Source organism: Musca autumnalis, unplaced genomic scaffold (genome assembly GCF_047663935.1).
Source record: "Musca autumnalis isolate F117 unplaced genomic scaffold, ASM4766393v1 scaffold_2, whole genome shotgun sequence".
Lineage (NCBI taxonomy): Eukaryota > Metazoa > Arthropoda > Insecta > Diptera > Muscidae > Musca > Musca autumnalis.
The window spans coordinates 5,626,062-5,648,956 of NW_027411755.1; the positions used below are offsets into that span (position 1 = coordinate 5,626,062).

At 35.5% G+C, this 22,895-nt stretch overlaps 1 pseudogene; it reads left to right on the forward strand.

Moving 5' to 3' along the window:
• Nucleotides 1-268: 268 nt before the first annotated feature.
• LOC141395344 (uncharacterized) overlaps nt 269-22,895 on the forward strand; it is a 48,456-nt pseudogene continuing 25,829 nt past the window's right edge.

The following is a 22,895-nucleotide window of genomic DNA, read 5'->3' on the forward strand; positions in this document are numbered from 1 at the left end:
TCACATAAGGTTAGTAATCCTGCCATAATATCAACGTTGGTAATTTATTTTTGCAAGGGACAGGTTTTTAAGGACACATTGTATGTGGAGTTATAGGCGGAGTTTTCGCCACTTAGCACTCAATTTGAAATGATTAAATGGTTAAAAATGCAGCGGAAAATTACGAAAATTAAAGTGCAAACACTAGTTTAAGCTTCCTTAATATATTAACAACGAAGGGAACTCATTTTTTACTTAAGTAATTCCTTTTTCGTCTTTTTTCTGGCCCCGACGCAAATTACACATCCCATTTGAAGCCCTTTTCATAATTGATTTTCCCACGCTGAAACATAAAATGTAATTTTTCCTCGATCGCAAGCAGCATCGTGTCACTTTGGATATCAGTGCTGGTGGTTCATTAAATTCGTGGCATTTCGAAATACCCCAGATTAATGAGGCCAGTACCATCCGTTCATTGGCCCTACATTTCCATAAGAATCGTATCTCTCTTTTGGTCGATTGCAAGAAGACTTCAGCTCATGAAATCGAAGTGAATCTCACAAAATTATATACCCAAATGGATGATCCCATGGTGAAGTTGGTAAGTTTTAAACTCTTAAGAGGATCTTCTATTTAGAGGCGACCTCTTAATTTAATCTCCTAAAATAAAAACAAGTCCTCATAAGGGAGTCTGTAACCATTTCTAAGAGGACCTTATATAGATAGACTTATTTCACTAATGAAAACAGAAGATCTCTTTAGAATATATGCAAGGAGTTTCTTCTATAGTTAGAAAATATTTGGAATACATCTTAAAAAATCGAAATACTTCTCAAAATAAATAACTTGTCAATAATTCTAAATTAAATAATATAATTATTTACACTATATTTATTTTCAGTTCCGTGTACGTAAATATCCTTTACATTTTGATGGCAATGTTGATGGAGCTTTGCAGAGAGCAAATTGTCAAAAGGGCTTGACTCGACGAGGCAATCGTCATATGTTGAAGAACAAAATTTCGGAAAGAGGTAAGTTAATACTTGAAAAAAGAGGAAATATTCCTTTCGAACTAACCAAATGCTGTTAAAACCATTTAAAATTGACGAAATATTTCACTTACATGCCTTTTCTTCGACTTTTTCTTGTATTTCCAGAAAAGAACAAAAACGTGATGTTCGCAAATTGGTATAATTAAGAACCAGGCACCAGTGTTGAACATTATCGCCAGCAGGAGATACCCTTGAACATGGATCGTCGAGGTGACATACCCATAATGAGTGGTGATTGTGAAGGTATGTACATAAAAAGATATCCAAACCATTGCCTCTTTATAAACAAATAAAAGCTAATCATGACGATTCAAAATCATGGTGACACATAAAATGCAAAATAAATATAATCGTAGATGTGGAAATAAGAAAAGAACAAAAAAACGACAATAAATAGCAAACCAAGCCAGGTTAAGAGGAGCCCTCAAATGAATTGTATCCCTTTGCGCGTGGTGTTTGGTTGAAATGAAAAAAAAATGAGTCAGCTTAAAATGTACCTTCAGATTAGCTTTACAATCAGCAACAGCAACTGAGCACCAACATTATCATCATCATAATCGTTGAGGTTTGTTTGAGCGCCGCCAAACATTGCCCCACACAACCTTACACTCACAAAGGCCACACGTTCAAACCATGTCCATAACACTGCCACTAAACAATAATCAGCAATAACGACGAGCGAGTACTAAAAAAACCGAGTCAAGAAAAAACAAGAACGTAACATTGTGCGATAAATATTTATCCAGATGTGTAAGCGAAATACTTGTGTGGAGATTAGTGTGTATAATGGAGTGGGTCGCATACGAATTATTCAAAATGTAGAACCTCTTATGAAATACCTGAGTTTTCTATGGGTCGTCTTTAAGACTTCCTAATAATAGCAATGTGTATTTGGAAACAAGTACCTAAGGACTTCTTTCTGCTAAATCAGGAGGAGGTCAGAATTTGGTTTTATTAAAAAGGAAAGTGAAATGGGAAAATATGGACAAAAGTCATATTTCAAAGTAGGTTCATGTTCTTCTGGGCTAACCTCTCAGGAACTCTGTGTAAAATATTCAAAGGAAAAGTTGTGGAGTTCTTGAGAAGCAATCGTTTATTTATATGAAAAACATATATAAAATACCTCTATATCTTAATTAATTTTTTGCGATTAGGATGAAGATAATTTAAACAAGTAAAAAAGTATCAGTCGACTTTGCCAACAGAAATATACCCTCAGCCCATGTTAATTGAAACTTTCATCTACTAACAGATCGAATGTATTTAGTGTCTTTTCAGAATTTGTTGGCCATTTTTGGACATTTGAACATGCCAACAAAAATGTGGATTAGGAGGTACTTTAAGGAATGGACCGACATAGCCCATTATGGAATTAGATCTTATCTTAGAGAGCAGGTCTTGAAGTCAACTTATCCGAAATGTTGTGTTGGAGGTACATGAAGGAATGGACGAATATAGACCATATTTGAACCTGATCTATACCTGGTATATATATATTAGGATGTGTAAAGTATGGACCAAATCGATCACTCCCTTCAAGAGTTATCGTGCGCATAAATTTTCCAAACATTTTTTAACTTTTGTGGGGGAGGTACCTGAAGGAGTAGGGAGATAGGGCTTATCTTCGAACTGAAACTAAGTTTGAACAAAGAATTACGAAGACAAAATTTTGGACCGAAATGGTATATCCGTTCGAGAGTTATCTTGCGCTCCAACCACTACAAACGGTGTCATAGGGGTTTTTACAACTTTCCGGCTATTTTCTCAGGAAGTATGGGCTTGCCCCTGATGAAACTTGTACCGTCGTATGGGGGTAGTGAATACAAGTTGCTACAATAAAAAACGAAGCGCTTCAAGAACAGGTCCTAAACTGAACTTTTCCGAAATTTTGTGTGGGAGGTACCCGAAGGTGTGGAACGATTAAACCCATATTGGAACCTCATCTAAGTCTGGTAGAAATTTCACGATATGCAAAGTATCGACTAAATCGGTTACTTCTTTCAATAGTTATCGTGCGCACAAAATTTCCGAACATTTTCGAACTTTTGTGGGGGAGGTACACGAAGGAGTGGACCGATATGGCCCATCTTCGAACTTAAACTAAGTTTAACCAAAATCGAATCGGTTGGACCGTTCGAGAGTTATCGTGCGCACCAGCCAGCCAGACAGACAGTCAGACGGACATTTCTAAATCGACTCCAAATTGACTGAAACGGATTTCGTCCAAACATACTTGGGGTCTAAAACCATTATTTCCGTGAGGCACATTTTGAAAATATGAAAGTGTATATGCCCCCGTTAACATAAATGCTGAGGCTATAAAAACTGTCTAGTCTTTGAAGGAAGAGCTCTATAGTGGGAGGAGAGAAAATATATGACGATGACGTCTGGAAGACTTCATGCCTTCATCGGGATATACCTAATGTTTTCTATAGCATTGTTTTAGGTACGGGATAATCTTCCGGTCTTCCCTAGGGAGATTCCCTGGTCCCCAACGAGAACGCAACCTTCTATATGAACACCTATGGACAATAACAAGATATCTTATTTTCAATTTCTACGGACATTCTATATAATGGCCTTTGTATTCGGTCTTTAAAGGAAGAATTTTTCGACGTTTATGGGACAACTTAGAATTCTTCTTCATTTCTATAACGATGAAACATATTTTTTTTTGTCATTTCACATTTTCAAAGGAACAGTTTTGGGTTTCGCGGGTTCTTTTTGATTTACACTGCTAAACTTTACTAAGCACACAGCTTTACTTAGGTTACGGTTCTAACGATTTTAGTTAGCGGTTTGATTTACAACTGACTCACCCACCTGATAATCTCCGTATTTATACTCGCTCTAGCTCTTAAGAGATAGACTGTTCTAGAATCCTCAATCTAGGATGTTCTACAATGGTCAAGTGAAATTGCATTCGATTCGCAAATACGCATACAGCTTAAGACGAATGTTTTAGCCAAGTTTTCTGATGGAATTGGTTATAAATTTACATTTAATGTTTCCTGAGGGTAGAAAAAAGCCATTATAAAAACTGTCAATGTATTGGTATTTGCGTATATTCAGTTAACGCTTTTGGTATAGTATTCTTGTTATACTTTCTGAAAGTCGCGCCGGTATTACCCACTCAAAGCCTCAGTCCAACTAAACTGGTGGTGACGTACTATGTGCGTTCTAACTAAGCCATAAAAAGTTATATAACATAACTGATCTAAAATAGAACCCAGTCTCCTCTGTTTCAATCTGTAATGTTCGTGGTATAACTCACTTTTTCGTTATCTATTTAAAATATGTGGGTGCCACCGTGGTGCAATGGTATGCACGCCCGCCTTGCACGCAGAAGGTCGGGGGTTCGATTCCCCGGCCAAGCAACATCAAACATTTTTCAACGGTGGCAAAATACCCCTCAGTAATGTTGGCGACATTTCCTGAGTATTTCAGCCTTGAAAAACTTCTCCATAAGTGGTGTCTTAAGACACGCCGTTCGGACTCGGCGATAAACAGTAGGTGCCATATCATTGAGCTAAATATGAATCGGGGTGCACTCATTGATATGAGAGAAGTCTCCCTTGTCCCGTATGGGATGTTGTGGAACAATGTTTGTTGTTTTGTTATTTAAAATATGTTTGTTTTTATTTCTATAAGGACTCATCCTAATATACGTCTCGTATATTTGTATGTAAAACATGACCTTAATCTTGTCAGAGATCTTCGTATTTGTTTTAAGTGTCCTTTTTCACTTTTACTCTCACTCTTATATAAAATCTCATGTTTACTCTTTTTCATTTGGGAGTGTTAATTGTTCATCACTTTGAATTCGTGTGAATGTTTCTGTAATTATCACACTCCCAGTTTGTAGTTGTTTTAAGAAATGTAAAACATGTGATGTACGTTGGTATTTGCGTACCTCAGATAGTAGGTAGACAGGTAGCATATACTACTACCAACAACCATAAACAACACTATTTACTATTCTGTATTAATGTTTGTTGTTGATTTGATTTGCTGTTGTTCGGCATAGATTCAACCTCAAGTTTTTTGTTAATGTTGCCAGTGGGGTCGCTGCAACTCTTGTCTTTTGTCACCCAGGGATTGAACACAACATAATGGTGATTTTTTGTTTGTTTGTTGTACACAATGCAACAACCATATTCAAAACCTAGATATGTGTTCGGGTAGTCTATTCCTTTGCCTTGCATTTACTAATCCTATCTTCTATTCACATCTGTGTTGAAATATTTACCAGCGTATATATGCGTTTTTGTTTATATAAATTTATTATTTTTGTTTTTTTTTTTGTTTTCGTTTCGTTTCAGACGCCCTCGCAAAATCCCTAAGCGATTTTATGGCTTTGGTAAAACTGCTACGTGAAGATATCGCCCACCAGCGCCAAGAAATTGCCTATCTGCGCATGCTGTTGAAGAATTGTGCCGGCTGTAAGGAAAATAAAGGTGACAATGATATACAGCCAACATGTCGTACCTCAAATCCTTGCTATCCAGGTGAGTACAAGATACATTTTAATGTGGTAACTGGCCGATGGGATTGTGTTTTTTAATGAAAACAATATGTGATGGATTTTGATGGGGGCATTATAAAAAATAAATAAACTTAGAGTTATTTCACTGATCAGATATTTTTCAAAAAAATGAAAAATTCTTGGGCCTGAGTTGGTTTCTATTTTATTATTATTTTATACCTTTTTTATTTTATACCGGAGCATAGGACTTCTGTAGCGAAAACTTAAAAATTTACCCCCAAAATTGCTCTGGTGGGTACATTGTCAAACTCTGTACACTCCAGTCAAATCGGCAAATTTTCAATTAAAAATCTCAAAGATATTAGTATTGAAAATGTATTTATTTATAAGTATTGACAATTTATCAACATTTATTATTCAAGACATACTGTCAAATCAATGACAAGACACCCCCAATGGGTTAACAAAACATCCAAAATTATTTATTTCAATTTTAATTTCCTAATCGACCGCATTCGAAATTATTTCATAATTCTGCTCCAAATTGGGATAATTTATTTAATTTTTTTCACCTTTCAAAAATTGGCCAAAAAGAACAACACATTTATTAATAAATTGCTGGTGACATTTGCTCTGTGTTAGGAAATAGATTTGGTTGGGCTTTTGTAAAAATGTTCAAATTTTATTGCCACTTTATCATCGTTGTGCTGAGGCGTGTGGTATTGTTCGTTGGTCACAACAGCGGCACAAGGTGATGATTTATGCTAAGATTAATTTCGTGCCCCACCATCGATGTACCCTTATGTGGGGATCATTGTCTTCGTGCATAATTAAAATTAAAAAAAAAGATTTATGATCTTCACTCCCAAAATGGATCATCATTATCAATGATTATCTTTAAATCCGTTCTCTCTTCGGGAGATAAAACCGTCCACGAAACAGTTATAAAATGGATTTTCAAGGCAAAGGTAAAAAGATGACTAATCTCTGTGAAGAGATTAAAGTTTGAAGAAGAAAGTGTAATTAAATGTTTGGGGAAAAGTTAACTATAAAACAAAATTGAATGAAATGAATAATAATTTGACAAATATTAATGGTAAAATTTGAGTTTTTATGGTCATATGAAATGGCCTTATAATCTGCCAAAGGAAAAGGCGAGATTAGTTGGTGATTAGTAGACGCTATAAAACTCTCTCTCCTATATCTTAATGTTCTAGAAGAGTACAGTATTTATGTAAAATAATCTCCAGATTTTAATGATTCAACCGTTATGAAAATGCAAGTATAAAACGGTTGAAGTGAAATCTCAACGGTTTCTAAATGATTTCAAAGCTTAAATGTAAATCGCTCTGAATTTTCAAGATTTGATTATTTTCCAACTAAAATCATATATCTATCTGGGTAGAGTTTTTGTAGTCTTTTTACTACCGAGAAGATTTTGAAAAATTTATAATTTGAGTTTTAAAACTTAGTTTATAACTTGAAATCAAATTAAAAATTGTTCCAAAAGTCAGGTTCTAATCCAAATTCTTTGTTTTAATCTTTTATTAAAACAATTTTTATTTATTTGTGGGGAAAATTCGGATTTCGCCACAGATTTCCATCCGTCCCCATGTTTGGTTTTTTTTTTGTTTCTACAACAAAGAAAAATGCAGTTTTTGTATACAAGAGTCTATTGTTCGCTCGAATAGATAAGTGTCCAAAGAAATAATCACATTGTGAATTAATTTGGCACTAACTCAAACAACTCCACTTGTAAACAAGACAAATATATCCTCACTTCTTAGCGTTGATTGAACATAGAAGGTGGAAGGCTAAACTAAACGTGCTAGCTGACTCAAAATTTAAAATAAAGGCGTGATCTGATTTTGGGAGAGGTTTTCTTAAATATGACACACTGTTTTTCTAAAAAGATCCAGTTTTTCAATAATTTTTTTTCTGAAAATTAGAGACCACTTGATTTTGAAGTACACTATCCCTAGAAACATTTTACTATCTTAACGAAAGAAGCCTAACTTTACTGTATTTTATGAAAAATAATATGATCTTTTCTTTGGGGTTTCCCCTTTCGAAAAGACTGCGTTCAAGTCCTGTTTGGAAAGAACTTAAAAAAACCTTAAAGTATTCTATGGTCTTCGCTCTAGTATTATATGAGAAGAACAATTGTAGTACCATGAACTGATTTCCAATTGATTTATAAGGAGAACCCAATATCAGGGCTCTGCATGAATGGTCAAGAATGCACAATCATGATTTGTTTTCCAAAAATCGAAGGATTTAGTGAGCTGTACGAAACCACAATGAACATGGTGGAAAGGCATGACTAAAACTACAAAATGATTCGTTGCTTGTTTTGTGGGGGTATTCACATCATTCGAAAATGCAGCGAATGATTCATACTATTCGCCACAAGACCTTTCCACTAGCTAAGAGAACCCCATTTATTATTATTATTATTTTTTTTTACTCTAAAACTTCCTCTGTCAGGAAAATGCCGATCCTTTGGATTCAAGTATCCAGGTTGCATTCTAATGCAGATATTACCTTCCAGAACCCCATTTAAAGAATAAAGACAGTACACGAAGCGGATCGACTATTCGCTTTCTCAAATGGAATTAACTCCTTAATATAGTTTATTCTTTCCAAATAGATCTTTGCGTTCCCTTCATTTCAAATAGTTCCGAGACGGTTATATTTAAATAAATCGTTCACCTTTGTTTTCATCCATCAGATCTTCGAAGTTAATACATGAACAATTGTGACAGACGTAAGCGCGAAATAAACGGAACGAAAGGAACCATATGAACAAAAGAAACCATATATACTAATGATTTGGATAAACTTCCAGTAGTTCCTGTTCGTAGTAGTTTCTTTGAACTATTTTGTTCCGGAAATGCAGTAAATATTTGTAGCGTTTTTTGCTTGTTATAAAAAACAATAAAGAATTGAGCAAACGAATGGCATGAATACATGAATATGCAGTATAAGAGGATGCGTTCTTGCAGATCTCTGATAGTCACCATTATCTTCTTTAACAATAAATTTTGTAGTCATCAATGTTTTTTATATCCTCCGCCACAGAGTGAACGGTATATTGAGTTTGTTTTCACATTTGCAACGTATCGAAAACATTATTAGCTATCCAATAACCCAGCTAGCAATTTTTGCCGAGGGCTCTGATATCAGATTTTTTTCCGAGATCTCGTAGCGTTTTTTTCCGATTAGTTTCCGAGTACTCTGCACATTCTCTGAAGGGAATTTACTTATGCGTGTTTCTCTATTTCTCTACCCTTTCTTCCGAAAACTTTCCGAGTACTCTGCACATACTCGGAAAAAATGGTTAGTTTCTTTTTCTCGCGAGCAAAATTCCCGAAATTTTGCCGAGAGTATAAGAAATTCAAAGAAAAGGGAAATTTTTCTGTTTAGTTTGCATGCTGTAGCTTGTTTTTTAGTTATTTGGCAGATGTTAAGTGAGTAAGACGTAGCGGAACAAATAAATAAAAATGGGAAAAAAAACGCCAACAATAAAAATGGGAAGTTTATATACACATTTTTAATCATTAAAATTGGTAATTCTATTTTAGATAAAAACAACAGTATCACACTGTTGAAAACTTTCATACGAAAAGTTTTGTTTTAAATTATCAGCGATCAGCAGCAAGGAATAGTATATATAATATTATTCAATTTATAAAGTTCAACAAATAAACAAGATAATTATTGAGAAGTTCGCATAAAACATTCGACAATTTTCCGAAATGATAAAACCTCCGGATGAAACCTCCGATATTTTTCCGATGAAACATCCGATATTTTTCCGATTTTTTTCCGAGCTTCGGATGAAACATCCGATATTTTTCCGATTTTTGTCCTAGCTTCGGATGAAACATCCGATATTTTCCGATTTTTGTCCGAGCTTTGGATGAAACATCCGATATTTTTCCGATTTCTTTTTCCGATTTTCGGATAAATATTTCGAAAATATTCCGATTTTTTTCCGAAGATCGAATCAAACATCCGATAATAATCCGATTTTCGAATATTCCTTCCGATTTTTTTCCGATAAAACTTTCCGAATTCGTGGGCACCTTCACACAATTTTGTTCCGATTTCTGAACGAATTCGGCATCAGAATCGGATACTTGTGCAGAGTTTCGTTCCGAATTCGGAAAAAAATGTTAGCAGGGAAAGTATTAAAAATTAATACACGAACATGCAATATGAGAGAATGTGTTCTTGCAGATCTCTGATAGTCACCATTATATTCTTATGCTGTGTTTGTTTTTCAACTTGCAACGCATTAAAAATATTATTTGAGATCCAATAAAGTATAAAAATAATGATGATCGGAGTAAAATTCTAAGTAGATTTAGTAATGTCAATGTCTTCGGTTATCACACGAGCATATAGATACATTGGTCCACGTTTAATCATAACCCTCATATAACGATACCTTCCCATTCTATGTATTTTAAATGTTTTAATTAAAATTTCCAACCAAATCAGCTATAATTCTGCTTTTAATGTTGCCATTGGTTAGAAAACCTATCGGACAATTTTCCAATTTTAGGTATTTTGAAAGTTTGGGATACATTTTTGCTTAACATAGGATAGGAAATTCCCTTGCAATAGTACAATGTTTACTCACTCTGAAAGATTTAGCTATATATTTTATCCAATTGATTTCGGCTTGGGCTTCGATTTGATATATGTACCTGTTTCAAGGTTGGTTTATAGTGTCCGATTCAGTCCAGCCGAACTTACTGTCTTTTTATATATATAATTGTTCCACAAACATCCCAAAAGAGACAAGGGAGACTTCTCTCATATCAATGAGTGTACCCCGATTCATATTAGCTCATTGATAAGGAACCTACTGTTTATCGCCGAGTCCGAACGGCGTGTCTTAAGACACCACTTGTAGAGAAGTTTTACATGGCTGAAATACTCAGGAAATGGCGCCAACATTACTGAGGGGTATTTTGCTACCGCTGAATATGTTTTGATGTTGGCTGGACGTGGCACCCTATCTTTTTATTTCTGTTATTTTTTGGAAATAACAGATAACATTTTCCTTATGAAGTGGCGTTTTTGAGACGGTCTCTGAACTTTATGATATTCTCTGTGGTATTATGAGGTTATGTAGGTTACTTATTGCACCTATGAGAAGTTGTTGTGAACTCAAGTATTGAGAAATCTTGTTGATTCAGCAGGTCCATCTTCTTCATTCCGTTCACTAAAAGGAACCAGATCGTTCATTTCATTCGCTGACTCATTTTCGTTCAATATTACATGTAAGTAGTGTTGGGCAATCTCCTTCACTGAGAGGATCGATCTTCTTCATTCCGTTTACCAAAAAGTATGTAAGTTACTCGAATTATGAGCAGAACTCCAATTATTCTTCTGTTTTGAACTGTAGTGTTGGACAATCTCATTCATTGAGCGGATCGATCCTTATAATTCCGTTCACCAAAAGGAACCAGATTCATTTTGTTCGTTGGCTCATTTTCGTTAAATATTACATTTCAATAGTGTTGGGCAATCTCCTTCATTGAGTAGATCGATATTCTTCATTCCATTCACCGAAAATTATTTTCGTTCGTTGTTAATTTCTATTGGAATTTCGTTCATGGTTCATCCTATTCTTGGACATATATGTAGAATAATATCAATAATATTATATTTAAAGAAGAACGGTGTTAGGATAGTTTCCAATTCTAAAACAAACTAATAAACTAGCAGGGCTATATAAACGAGAGGAGCTAAATGAACGATATAAACGATTGAGATATATATGGTTCCGTTTGTTCATTTTAAGGAATCGTTTCTTTGAACTAATTCGTTCATGAACAAAACAATTCTAGTGATGTGGTATTCTTGAGAAAGCCTTCTAGAATTGATCCCAAAATGTTCTAAGAGATGCCAACACTTCTACGAGGAGGAGACCTACAGCTCTTCTTCTATGAAAACATCTACAGGTCATTTATAAGATCTTCTGTGAGAAGATCTACAGATCTTATATGAAGAGCGACATCTACAGATGTTCTATGAGAAGATCTACAGATGTTCTATGAGAAGATCTACAGATCTTCTTAGAGAAGATCTACAGATCTTCTTTGAGAAGATCTACAGATCTTCTTTGAGAAGATCTACAGATCTTCTTTGAGAAGATCTACAGATCTTCTTTGAGAAGATCTACAGATCTTCTATGAGAATACCTACTGCTCTTCTATGAAGATCTACAGATCTTCTATCAGAAGGTGATCCTACAACTTTTCAATGAATATCTAATGATCTCATATGAGAGGATATACAGATCTTCTGTGAGAAGACCTACAGATCCTTTATGAAAAGATCTACAGATCCTCTGTGAGAAGATCTACAGATTTTCTATGAGAAGCGACATCTACAGATCTTCCAAGAGAAGATCTATCGATCTTCAATGAGAAGATCTATCGATCTTCAATGAGAAAATCTATCGATTTTCAATGAGAAGATCTACCAAACTTCTATGAGAAGATCTACAGATCTTCTTTGAGAATAACTACAGATCTTCTATGAGAATACCTACAGCTCTTCTATGAAGATCTACAGATCTTCTATCAGAAGGTGATCCTACAACTCTTCAATGAATATCTAATGATCTCATATGAGAGGATATACAGATCTTCTGTGAGAAGATCTACAGATTTTCTATGAGAAGCGACATCTACAGATATTTAATGAAAAGATCTACAGATCTTCTTTGAAAAGATCTACAGATCTTCTATGAGAAGGTCTACAGATCTTCCATGAGAAGATCTACTGATTTTCTATGAGAAGATCTACAGAACTTCTATGAGAATATCTACTGATCTTCTATGAGAAGATCTACAGATCTTCTATGAGAAGATCTACAGATCTTCTAGGAGAAGATCTACAGATCTTCTATGAGAAGGTCTAATAACTTTATTAGAAGTTTTCAAAATCGGTATTTCATTTCGACTTTTTCCATAAACCATTATATTGTTTTGACTCACAAAGGTGACTATTTTGTCCACTTTAGATGAGGTCTTCTACCGAAATACCTTATTGTTATTTTGAAGACACTATGAAGCTCTTCTGTAGATCATTAGAAGATTCTAAATGAACTTCGCCTCTTTTAACTAAACTTATTTTTGTTTTCATTTACAGGTGTTGAATGCTACGATAACTTGTCCGGACCTAGGTGTGGCCGCTGTCCATTGGGTATGGTGGGTGATGGTAAAATATGCAAACCAGGCATAACCTGTGCCGATCGTCCCTGTTATATGTAAGTAAATATGCGTGCATTTTGTTCGTTTTATTTGTTATTTATATAAGAATTATGTTTAATATTCGATTTAACAAGAATCGACAACAACAGTCGCTCGGGCACTTCACTCCAAGCTCCATTAATTATCGAGAATACATTAAAAGACAATAACACAAAGACCACAAAGAAATATGAAAGGATTCCTTTGTAGATAAAAGGTTGTTTAAATAATTGTGTTTAAGGGCTGGCCAAAAGAAGCCGCCACCGCCCTAGGATATGTGCCTTTATAATTGTGGTTAAGAGTTGTCTTTTTTAATGGCTTTGCGGGGGTTTCTCTGTAAAACGTTTAATGAATAACCATTGCTTTGGCCAAAGCTAAATGGCCCATAAATTCGTTAAAAAGTCAAAATATTAACAAAAAGAAGACAGACCGAGCAACCAGCTAACTAACAATAGTGGTGGCGGTCATAAATAGAAATGAAATCTCAAAGGGTTCTGCGCTACAATGTTGTCATTGTTGTTGTTCTTCTTGGTGTTTAGATAATGAAAGGATCAACAGGTGATCCCATTTCATTGTTTGTGATGAGTTGACATTCTTTTTCAAGTGAGGGTTCCTATTCTTTGAAGGGTGTCCACGTGGTGTGTTTGAGTGGTGTTTGTTTTTATGGGAAATCATGTCCCATTGTTGTTTTCTTAAGTGTTTTGATAATTTAATGGCCATTGGGGCTAATAAAATATCTTTTAAGATGCCTTTACAAATCTTAAATCAATTTGAAAGAATTTGTGAGATAAGCCAAAGGGAAATTCATCGTTTTCATTCAAATTTGTGGAGTTGCACGCAGAGCGGAACCTTTATGTTCTATTTAATGTTAAATGCTTGAACAGACATACACTTGCTTGCCGGCTGTAATAGTTCACTAGTTGGAACACAAGTTATTGACATCACCTTTTGGTGTTATTGTTGTTTTTGTATTTTAGAATATAAATTATATTTTTGTTGTTTTGTTACGAAGGGCTTCCCCCGGCCGGCAGGCCTGCAGTGCATTTTATTTTTGTTTCTGTTCTCTTCCCTGTTGATAGTAGGAGGGGCAGAATTGAACTGCAGTTGTTGTAAAGAATTTATGGAATGATAGGCCCAGCCAACCAGCCAGTGAAACATTTTATGCAGGTCTTTAAATATTTTTGATGCGATAATGAAAGATGACATTAACGACATTCCGGTGCAACAATAATAACATACCAGAATAGGATAATCAGTTGGCCAGAGAGATAGATGGCCAAAGAAAAAACTCACTCACACCATGAATTCTGTATGCCCTGTCATAGCGATTATGTTGACAACTTGGGGTCATTCCGCAGAGCAAACACGAAGAACTTTTCACATATGTCTGTCCATACGCAGGTCGGTGCATCTATATGTCTGTCCATGCATATTTAACAGCATTCATTTCACATTTTATGCAAATCAATTCAGTGTTGAAGAGCTAAAAAGCCCTCCGCAACATAAAGTGCCTTGGCATTTGGGATGCAGGGACTGTGGTCAGTGGAAGAATGTAAAAAAAAAACAACAGAATAAAAGGGTTGGGGGAAATGATACTGACTTTTATATATGCTACATTATCGCTAATTTTAGTGCTCAGGTAAGTTTTATGTAGTAAATTTCCTATAGAAGAAAAAAGGTCTGTATTTAGGAGTGCTTTGGTCTTTCCTTATAGAATATCAGCGATATTTTTTTTGAATATCCACGATCTTCTTATTGAAGATCAACGATTTTCTTATAGAAGATCAACCATATTATTATAGAAAATCAACCATTTTTTATAGAAGATCGAAGATCTTTTTATAGAAAATCAACAATCTTCTTATAGAAGATCAACGATCTTGTTGTAGAGTACCAACGATCTTTTTATAGAAGATCAACTCTCTTTTTATAGAAGATCAACGATCTTCTTATAGAAGATCAACAATCTTCTTATAGAAGATCAAAAATCTTCTTATAGAAGTTCAACGATCTTCTTATAGAAGATCAACAATCTTTTTATAGACGGTCAACAATTTTTTTATAGAAGATCAACAATCTTCTTATTGAAGATCAACGATTTTCCTATAGGAGATCAACGATTTTCCTATAGAAGATCAACGATTTCCCTATAGAAGATCAACAATCTTCTTATAGAACATCAACGATTTTGCAATAGAAGATCAACGATCTTTTTATAGAAGACCAACGATCTTCCTTTAGAAGATCAATGATCTTCTTATGGAAGAGCAACATTTTTTATAGAATATCATCAGTTTTTGTATATATGGCCACTCGATATTCCTATAGAATGCCAGGACTTCTCACAGCGGATTAATTTTTCTTTTTTTATGACCCGTCTTCTCATAGAATACTCTACGACTTCTTTTAAAGGACCACTTAGTATTATCATAGTAGAACTCTGGTTCTCCCCACAGATGACCACTTTCTCTTTTATTTATATAAAAACAACATAGAAGATCATTTTATCCGCACATAGGAGACCTCAAAGTCTTCTTATAGAGGACCACTTTGTCTTTTCATAGAGGTCGTTTTTCTTCGAAGATCCAAAGTTCTTCTAATGAAAGATCCCACGGCCTTCTAATAGAAGAACACTTCGTATACTAATAGAAAACTTCGTTTTCTAACAGATGTTCACTTCGTCATCCTACAGAAGATCGCTTCCCCTTCTAATAGAAGACTACGTAGTCTTCTAATGAAAAAACACTTCGAGTCTCTATAGAGGCCGCTAGATTATCTCATAAAACACCAGTGGCTCATCTTATAGAAGACCAGACGGTAAGTAGGTCATATGCTGCAGTTTATAGGGCATCACAGGAAAAAAACCTGGCAACAAGGCGAACCTTGTTGCAGTATTTTGTGAAACATTCTGTTCCCATTGTCATCAACAATGTCTGTCTGTCCGACTGTCCGTGTTTTTATTGAAGCTGCTGTTGATGAAGCTCCAACCATATCTTGTCTCTTAGTTTGGTGTTAAAAGGGAGATATCCATAACAGCATTCCCTGTGTCACAATGAAGGCAATGATGATAGTGATGCTCGAAAAGAAGAACACCTACAACTATCAACGCCATCTCAAGCACTTACTTAAAGTGGTGCAAGCCTCAGTGACTTTGGTTGCCTCCACCAAGCCCAAGCCCATGTCATATCAATTTCATTTTTATTGTGCGTAAATATTTAAAGAGCTTGCCCAATGGCTGGTTGGTGGTTATCTCTCTACGCTGTAAATATGCTTACGGACAAAAGACGATGAAGATGAAATGGAAAAGCTTAAAACGTCTTGTCTGATATACGAGTAAAGTGTTAATTTAAATCGATTTTTTATTTATTTTCAAAAGAAAATGAAATGAAATGCACTTGATATTCAAAATAGAATAGGCACACGCTTATAGGCAAGCATGCACTCGGGCTGGGAGGCCTAAAAGCCATTTAGGAATTTCTCATATCACCATTACACGTTCCATTCGCTGCTAACACAAAGTTCCGGAGTGATAGTTCGTTGGTGGGCAGGGGTAAGGGAGGGTGTGTGTGTGTTATTGGCCATTGTGAACCATCTTTTGACATTTATGTACCATCAAGCCATTGTTATGGGTCATTTTTATGAGTTTGCATTATCTTTATGGACGATTTATATTCTTTTCTTTAAAAAATGAAAAAAATGAATGGAAGACACCTTTCTGCATTTTTATTTATTGCAATCCATCCAAGGGTGCCACATTCTCAACTCTTTGGTAAATGTTGGAGGTTTACGAAATTTCCATCATTTTTACCTTGGGCTCTTCGCTTGTTCATCATTATTGTCATTGATTTTAAATAAATAAATTTTCTCACTCACTCGCCGATATCTCTTTGTCCCGGTCTTTTGTATGACAAATTGTAATTTATGCTAAAATGCTTGAAAGCTGTTTTGTTTTAAATTTTCGTTGTTTTGTCCATGCAAATGTTATGAGTGAACGATCGCCCGAGTGTGGGAGTTTTTTCGTTTATTAAATTTTAAATTTCTTTTTCGGTGGTGTGAAATTCGTTGGGAAGAAATATTTCTTCATCTGTGGGCAGTTGATGCCGTTATAAAATTAATTCATTTTTTTCTGTTCAATGCATGGATTGGTAATTTAATTCATTGCCTCTTACAACAGCACCGCCAACATGTTGAGACTTTTTGGTTGGCTGCGTGAGAGCGTTATTGATACGCATGCGCGCCGCATTTCGTATAATTGAGAATCTTTATATTAAAAGAAAGTTGCACAAATTTAGAGTAACACTGTCAGCCAGCTTTTTCAAAAATGTCTACTATGAATAGATGACTTCATAAAGGTATTCTACGGATAGACGACCTTATAAAGGTCTTCTACGGATAGGCGACCTTATAAAGGTTTTCCATGGATAGACGACCTTATACATATATCTCTTCCATGGATAGACGACCTTATATAGCTCTTCTATGGATAGTGGTCTTCTATGGATAAACGAATTTATATAGGTCTTCTATGGATAGACGACCTTATAAAGGTCTTCTATGGATAGACGACCTTATAAAGGTCTGCTATGTTTAGACGACCCTATATAGGTATTCTATGGATAGACGATCTTATATGGATAGGCGTCCTTATAATGGTCTTCTATGGATAGACGACCTTATAAAGTTCTTCTATGGATAGACGACCTTATAAAGTTCTTCTATGGATAGACGACCTTATAAAGGTCTTCTATTGATAGACGACCTTATAAAGGTCTTCTATGGAAACGACCTTATATATCTCTTCCATGGATAGACGACCTTATATAGCTCTTCTATGGATAGACGTCCTTATAACGGTCCTCTATGGATAAACGACCTTATAAAGGTGTTCTATGGATAAACGACCTTATATATGTCTCCTGTAGATAGAAGACTTCTTAAATGTCTTCTATGTATAGGCTACCTTATAAAGGTCTTTAATGAACAGGCGACCTTATAAAGGTATTCTATGGATAGACGACCTTATAAAGTTCTTCTATGAACAGGCGACCTTATAAAGGTATTCTATGGATAGACGACCTTATAAAGGTCTTCTGTGGATAGACGACCCTATAAAAGTCTTCTATGGATAGACGACCTTATAAAGGTCTTCTATGGATAGCCGCCTTATAAAGGTATCTTATGGATAGACGACCTTATAAAGGCCTTCTATGGATAAACGTATTCTATGGATACACGACCTTATTAAAGTTTTCTATGGATAGACGACCCTATAAAGTCTTGTATGGTTAGACGACCTTATTAGGCCTTTAATGGATCGACGACCTTATAAAGGTCTTCTATGGATACAAAACCTTATAAAAGTCTTGTATGGTTACACGACCTTATTAGGTCTTTAGTGGATCAACGACCTCATAAAGGTCTTCTATGGACAGACGACCTTATAAAGGTCTTCTATGGATAGACGCCTTATAAAGGTATTCTGTGGATAGACGACATTATAAAAGTCTTCTATGGATAGACGACCTTATAAATGTCTTCTACGGATAGACGACCTTATAAAGGTCTTCTGTAGTGCGATTCTCTAACTCATTTTTTGAGTTACCGACAAAAATCGGTAACTTTAAAACGCAAAATTATGAATGAAAAGTTCAAATAAAAGTTGACCACACTGTGGCTATCGGTAAAACTACGACTACTTTTTATTGGTCGCTAACTTACCGAAAAACATCGGTAATTACCGAAATTATAAGCATTTTAATTTTACCGACAATTGTCGGTAACTCAAAAAATGAGTTAGAGAATCGCACTACTGGTGATGGACGACCTTATAAGGGTCTTAATTGGATAAACGACATTATAAAGGTCTTCTAGGGATAGACGACCTTATAAAGGTCTTCTAGGGATAGACGACCCTATAAACGTCTTCTAGGGATAGGCGACCTTATAAGGGTCTTCTGTGGATAGACGACCTTATAAAGGTCTTCTATAGATAGACGACGTCATAAAGGCCTTAATTGGATAGAAGACCTTATATAGGTCTTTTATGGATAAACGACCTTATAAAGGTCTTTTAGGAATAGACGACCTATGGATAGACAACCTTATAGGGGTCTTCTATGGTTAGTCGACCTTATAAAGTATTCTAGGGATAGACAACCGTATAAAGGTCTTTTATTTACAGACTACCTTATAAAGGTCTTAATTGGATAAACGACATTATAAAGGTCTTCTAGGGATAGACGACCTTATAAACGTCTTCTAGGGATAGGCGACCTTATAAAGGTCTTCTGTGGATAGACGACCTTATAAAGGTCTTCTAGGGATAGACGAATTTATAAAGGTCTTCTATGGATAGACGACCTTATAAAGGTCTTAATTGGATAGACGACCTTATATAGGTCTTTTAGGAATAGACGACCTATGGATAGACAACCTTATTAAGGTCTTCTACGGATAGACGACCTTATTAAGGTCTTCTACGGATAGACGACCTTATAGAGGTCTTCTATGGATAGACGACCTTATAAAGTAGTAGAACCCCTCATAACAGTCGTCTATGGGTATAATACCTCATAAAGGTGTTCTGAAGATAGAATACCTACTAAAGGTCTTCTATACATAGAAGGTATCATTAAGGTCTTCCGTAGATAGAAAGGTTTAGTATATATAGAAGACCTGATTAAAGTCCATATATAGGTATTTGCAGAGCCCAAAAGCTTCTTAATTTTCAAATTCGTTTGCTATTTCCATTCCCCATCAATTCTAATTGCCTCAGGTCATGCAAATATCTAAGATAAAAAACTCAAACAAATTGAATTAGAAATGATTTTATAATCAAACCTAAGTGGCTGGTGGTGGTCTTGCGATTCAAATCTAACATTTTACTTTTGACATGCCTTGACAAAACGACAACAAATATGGGGGTGGATTTGATTGTCATTCCAGACTATTAAGTGGAGAATTATGCTTTGATTTCTGTTCCGTTTTGTTTAGTTTGCAGACAAGACAATAGCAAATTAATTGATGGGAAACGAATGGCTTCGACAAAGAGTTTATCTTGTGACAGACATTGTCAAATGGTTTGGTGGGCTAAAATGACAACAACAAATACTTTAACAAAACAAGAGAACACTTGTTAAAAGTCAATGAGGCTAAAAGCATTTCAAGAAAATGATAAATAAACATATAAAATTTCGGCTTCTGTTTCATAAGAGCAAAATAAGTGAATTCTTGAACCTACTTCTTTTCTTGGAACCCATTGAGCCCAATAATAATGGTAATGCGAGGAAAAGGTTCTGGCCACTTTTATTCCACAATGTCTTCCAACATGTGTTCTTGCCTTAGAAGTCGGCTTCGGCTTTGTCAATTTGCCTTGGGAACTTGGTATTAATTGTTTACTTTTCTTTGCTTGAGTGCAAATATTTTATAAACTGAAGAGGCAGAATACAGGGCACTTTCCTTCGAACTTATTGTCGTGGCCATACATTATTGTCAGAGCCAGGGTTTGGTTCTTATACATTTTGCAATGAATGCACCAATGCCTGTCTTTGTTTTTTGTTCTTTTTGGTACTTAAATGGCGTTCAACATTTGCATTTGCCCATAGAATTTATCCACACCAGATCTCAAGATGAAGTGGTAGAAATTCGTATTTTTATTTATATTTGATGTATATTTCGGCTAAAGGTCAGTGAAAAGACGTTGTTTGTGTTTAGTTTTAAATTTTTATTTTTGTTCCAATATTTCGGTTGACTTCGTCAACCATCTTCAGGGATAGTTTAGCTCAAACGGCGTAAGAAAGCAGAAGCTTTTCTCTTTAAATTTTATCCCTGAAGATGGTTGACGAAGTCAACCGAAATATTGGAACAAAAATAAAAATTTAAAACTAAACACAAACAACGTCTTTTCACTGACCTTTAGCCGAAATATACATCAAATATAAATTACCATACAACAGGTCAACAATAAATAACAACAACATTCGTATTTTTACTTAGCCTCCAATAATATTTTTGCATTGTTTTTGTTTTTATTGTCCTTACACATCCATATTTCATAATACCAATTTGCCAATGCTAGATTTTTTCTTCTTTTTTTGTCGTTTTTAGTTTGGGTTGGGCCTTTTTGGTTCTGTAGTTGGTGTGTGTGCCATGTGAATGACTCAGTTCCTGGCTTTCCAGCCTAATGCTTTAGGCCAGAAGATGCAACCAGAGTTTTTGGTCGTTTTTGTTCTTTTAGTTGCATCATAAGTGGTGCCTACACTTTAAAGTTTTTATTATTATTTTTATGGTACGCTTCAAGCTTGGCTAAATAATGTGTGAACAAAGTCTAAATGCGTATGAAAAACGAAATCTATTTTGAAGTGCTATTTCTGTGACTGTCGAAAGAAACTCGAGGGTAGGATAGAATAATTGGGGGAATGTCAAATGACATGATCTTAAACAGGTAAAATGTTTAAACAAACTAAAGTTGTACTTTTTATTTCGTTTGGTAATCGTTCCCATTAGTTCAGTTCTTTTGTGTGAACAAGGTCGTTCTATTAATTCAGTAGTTCAATCATTTCTTGGGACGTAGTACGAACAGCTGATAGGTGTACAGAAAGTAACGATTGGTGTTTAAATGGATGGTGTGTACCTTCAAAAAATCCTCAGCTCAAATAGTTTGCACAAGATCACTTTAAAAATGTTGCACAGTGCTACTTTATTCAGGAAATATGTATTTTCTAGTAGGCGGCGTTTCCCGATTGAGTTTGACACTCTTATATATCATTCCTTGATTTTTCGAAAGGTAGCTGAAAAGGTTTTGTTCCAGAAGGAAATGACATATATCGGTTGCATTTGTTGTTGATGGCGGTGAGTGTCTTCGATAGTCTTATTGTAGCTATTCTCACAACTAGATGACGTTTTTATACCCTAAGCATTCATGCTAACGAGGGTATATACACTTTCATACGGGCAAAATATGCCTCATCGAAATAATGGTTTCAGACCCCAAGTATGTTTGGACGAAATCTGTTTCAGACAATTTGGAGTCGATTTAGCCATGTCCGTCCGTCTGTCTGTCTGGCTGGCTGGAGCACCCAATAACTCTCGAACGGATTAACCGATAGGGTCCAAGATTTCGCTCTCATAATATTTTGTGCAAACTTAGTTTAAGTTCGAAGATGATTAAGTCCTCCCACAAAAGTTCAAAAATTTTCGGAAAAATTGTGCGCACCCATAACTCTTGAAGGGAGAAGCCGATTTGATCCATACTTTGCACATCGTGAAATTTCTACCAGACATAGATGAGGTTCCAATATGGACTTCGGGTACCTCCCACACAAAATATCGGATTTTGTCAGGAAGTATGGACTTGCCCTATACTTCCTGAGAAAATAGCCCAAAAGGTGTTATGGTTTTGGATAATGGTTTTAGACCCCCAAGTATGTTTGGACGAAATCCGTTTCAGAAAATTTGGAGTCGATTTAGCCATGTCCGTCCGTCTGTCTGCCTGGCTGGCTGGAGCACACGATAACTCTCGAACGAATTAACCGATTTGGACCAAGATTTGACTTTCAAAATATTTTGTGCAAACTTAGTGTAAGTTCAAATATGGGCCATATCGGTCCACTCCCTCGGGTACCTCCCACACAAAAGTTCGAAAATGTTCGGAAAAATTGTGCGCACTATAACTCTTGAAAGGAGAAGCCGATTTGGTCCATACTTTGCACATTGTGAAATTTCTGCCAGACATAAATGAGATTTTAATATGGACTCTATCGATCCACTCCTTCGGGTACCTCCCACATAAAATATCGGATAAGTTCAGTTGAAGACCTGCTCTCGAATCGCTTTGATTTTTGTTGTATCAACTTACGGTACAAGATTTTTCAGGGGCAAGTTCATAGTAGTAGTTGCTCCGGCTATAACTTCGGACGAATCAATTGATTCGATCCGAAATTTGGCCTCCGTAAATTGTGTCCAATTTAATTTATGTTCGAAGAAGGACTACATCGGTCCACCCATTCCGGTACCTCCCCCAAAAAAGTCTAACAAAATTAACTAAATAGGTAAGCATATTAAAACTATCTTTAAATTTAGTTTATCTTCGAAAATGGCCCATAT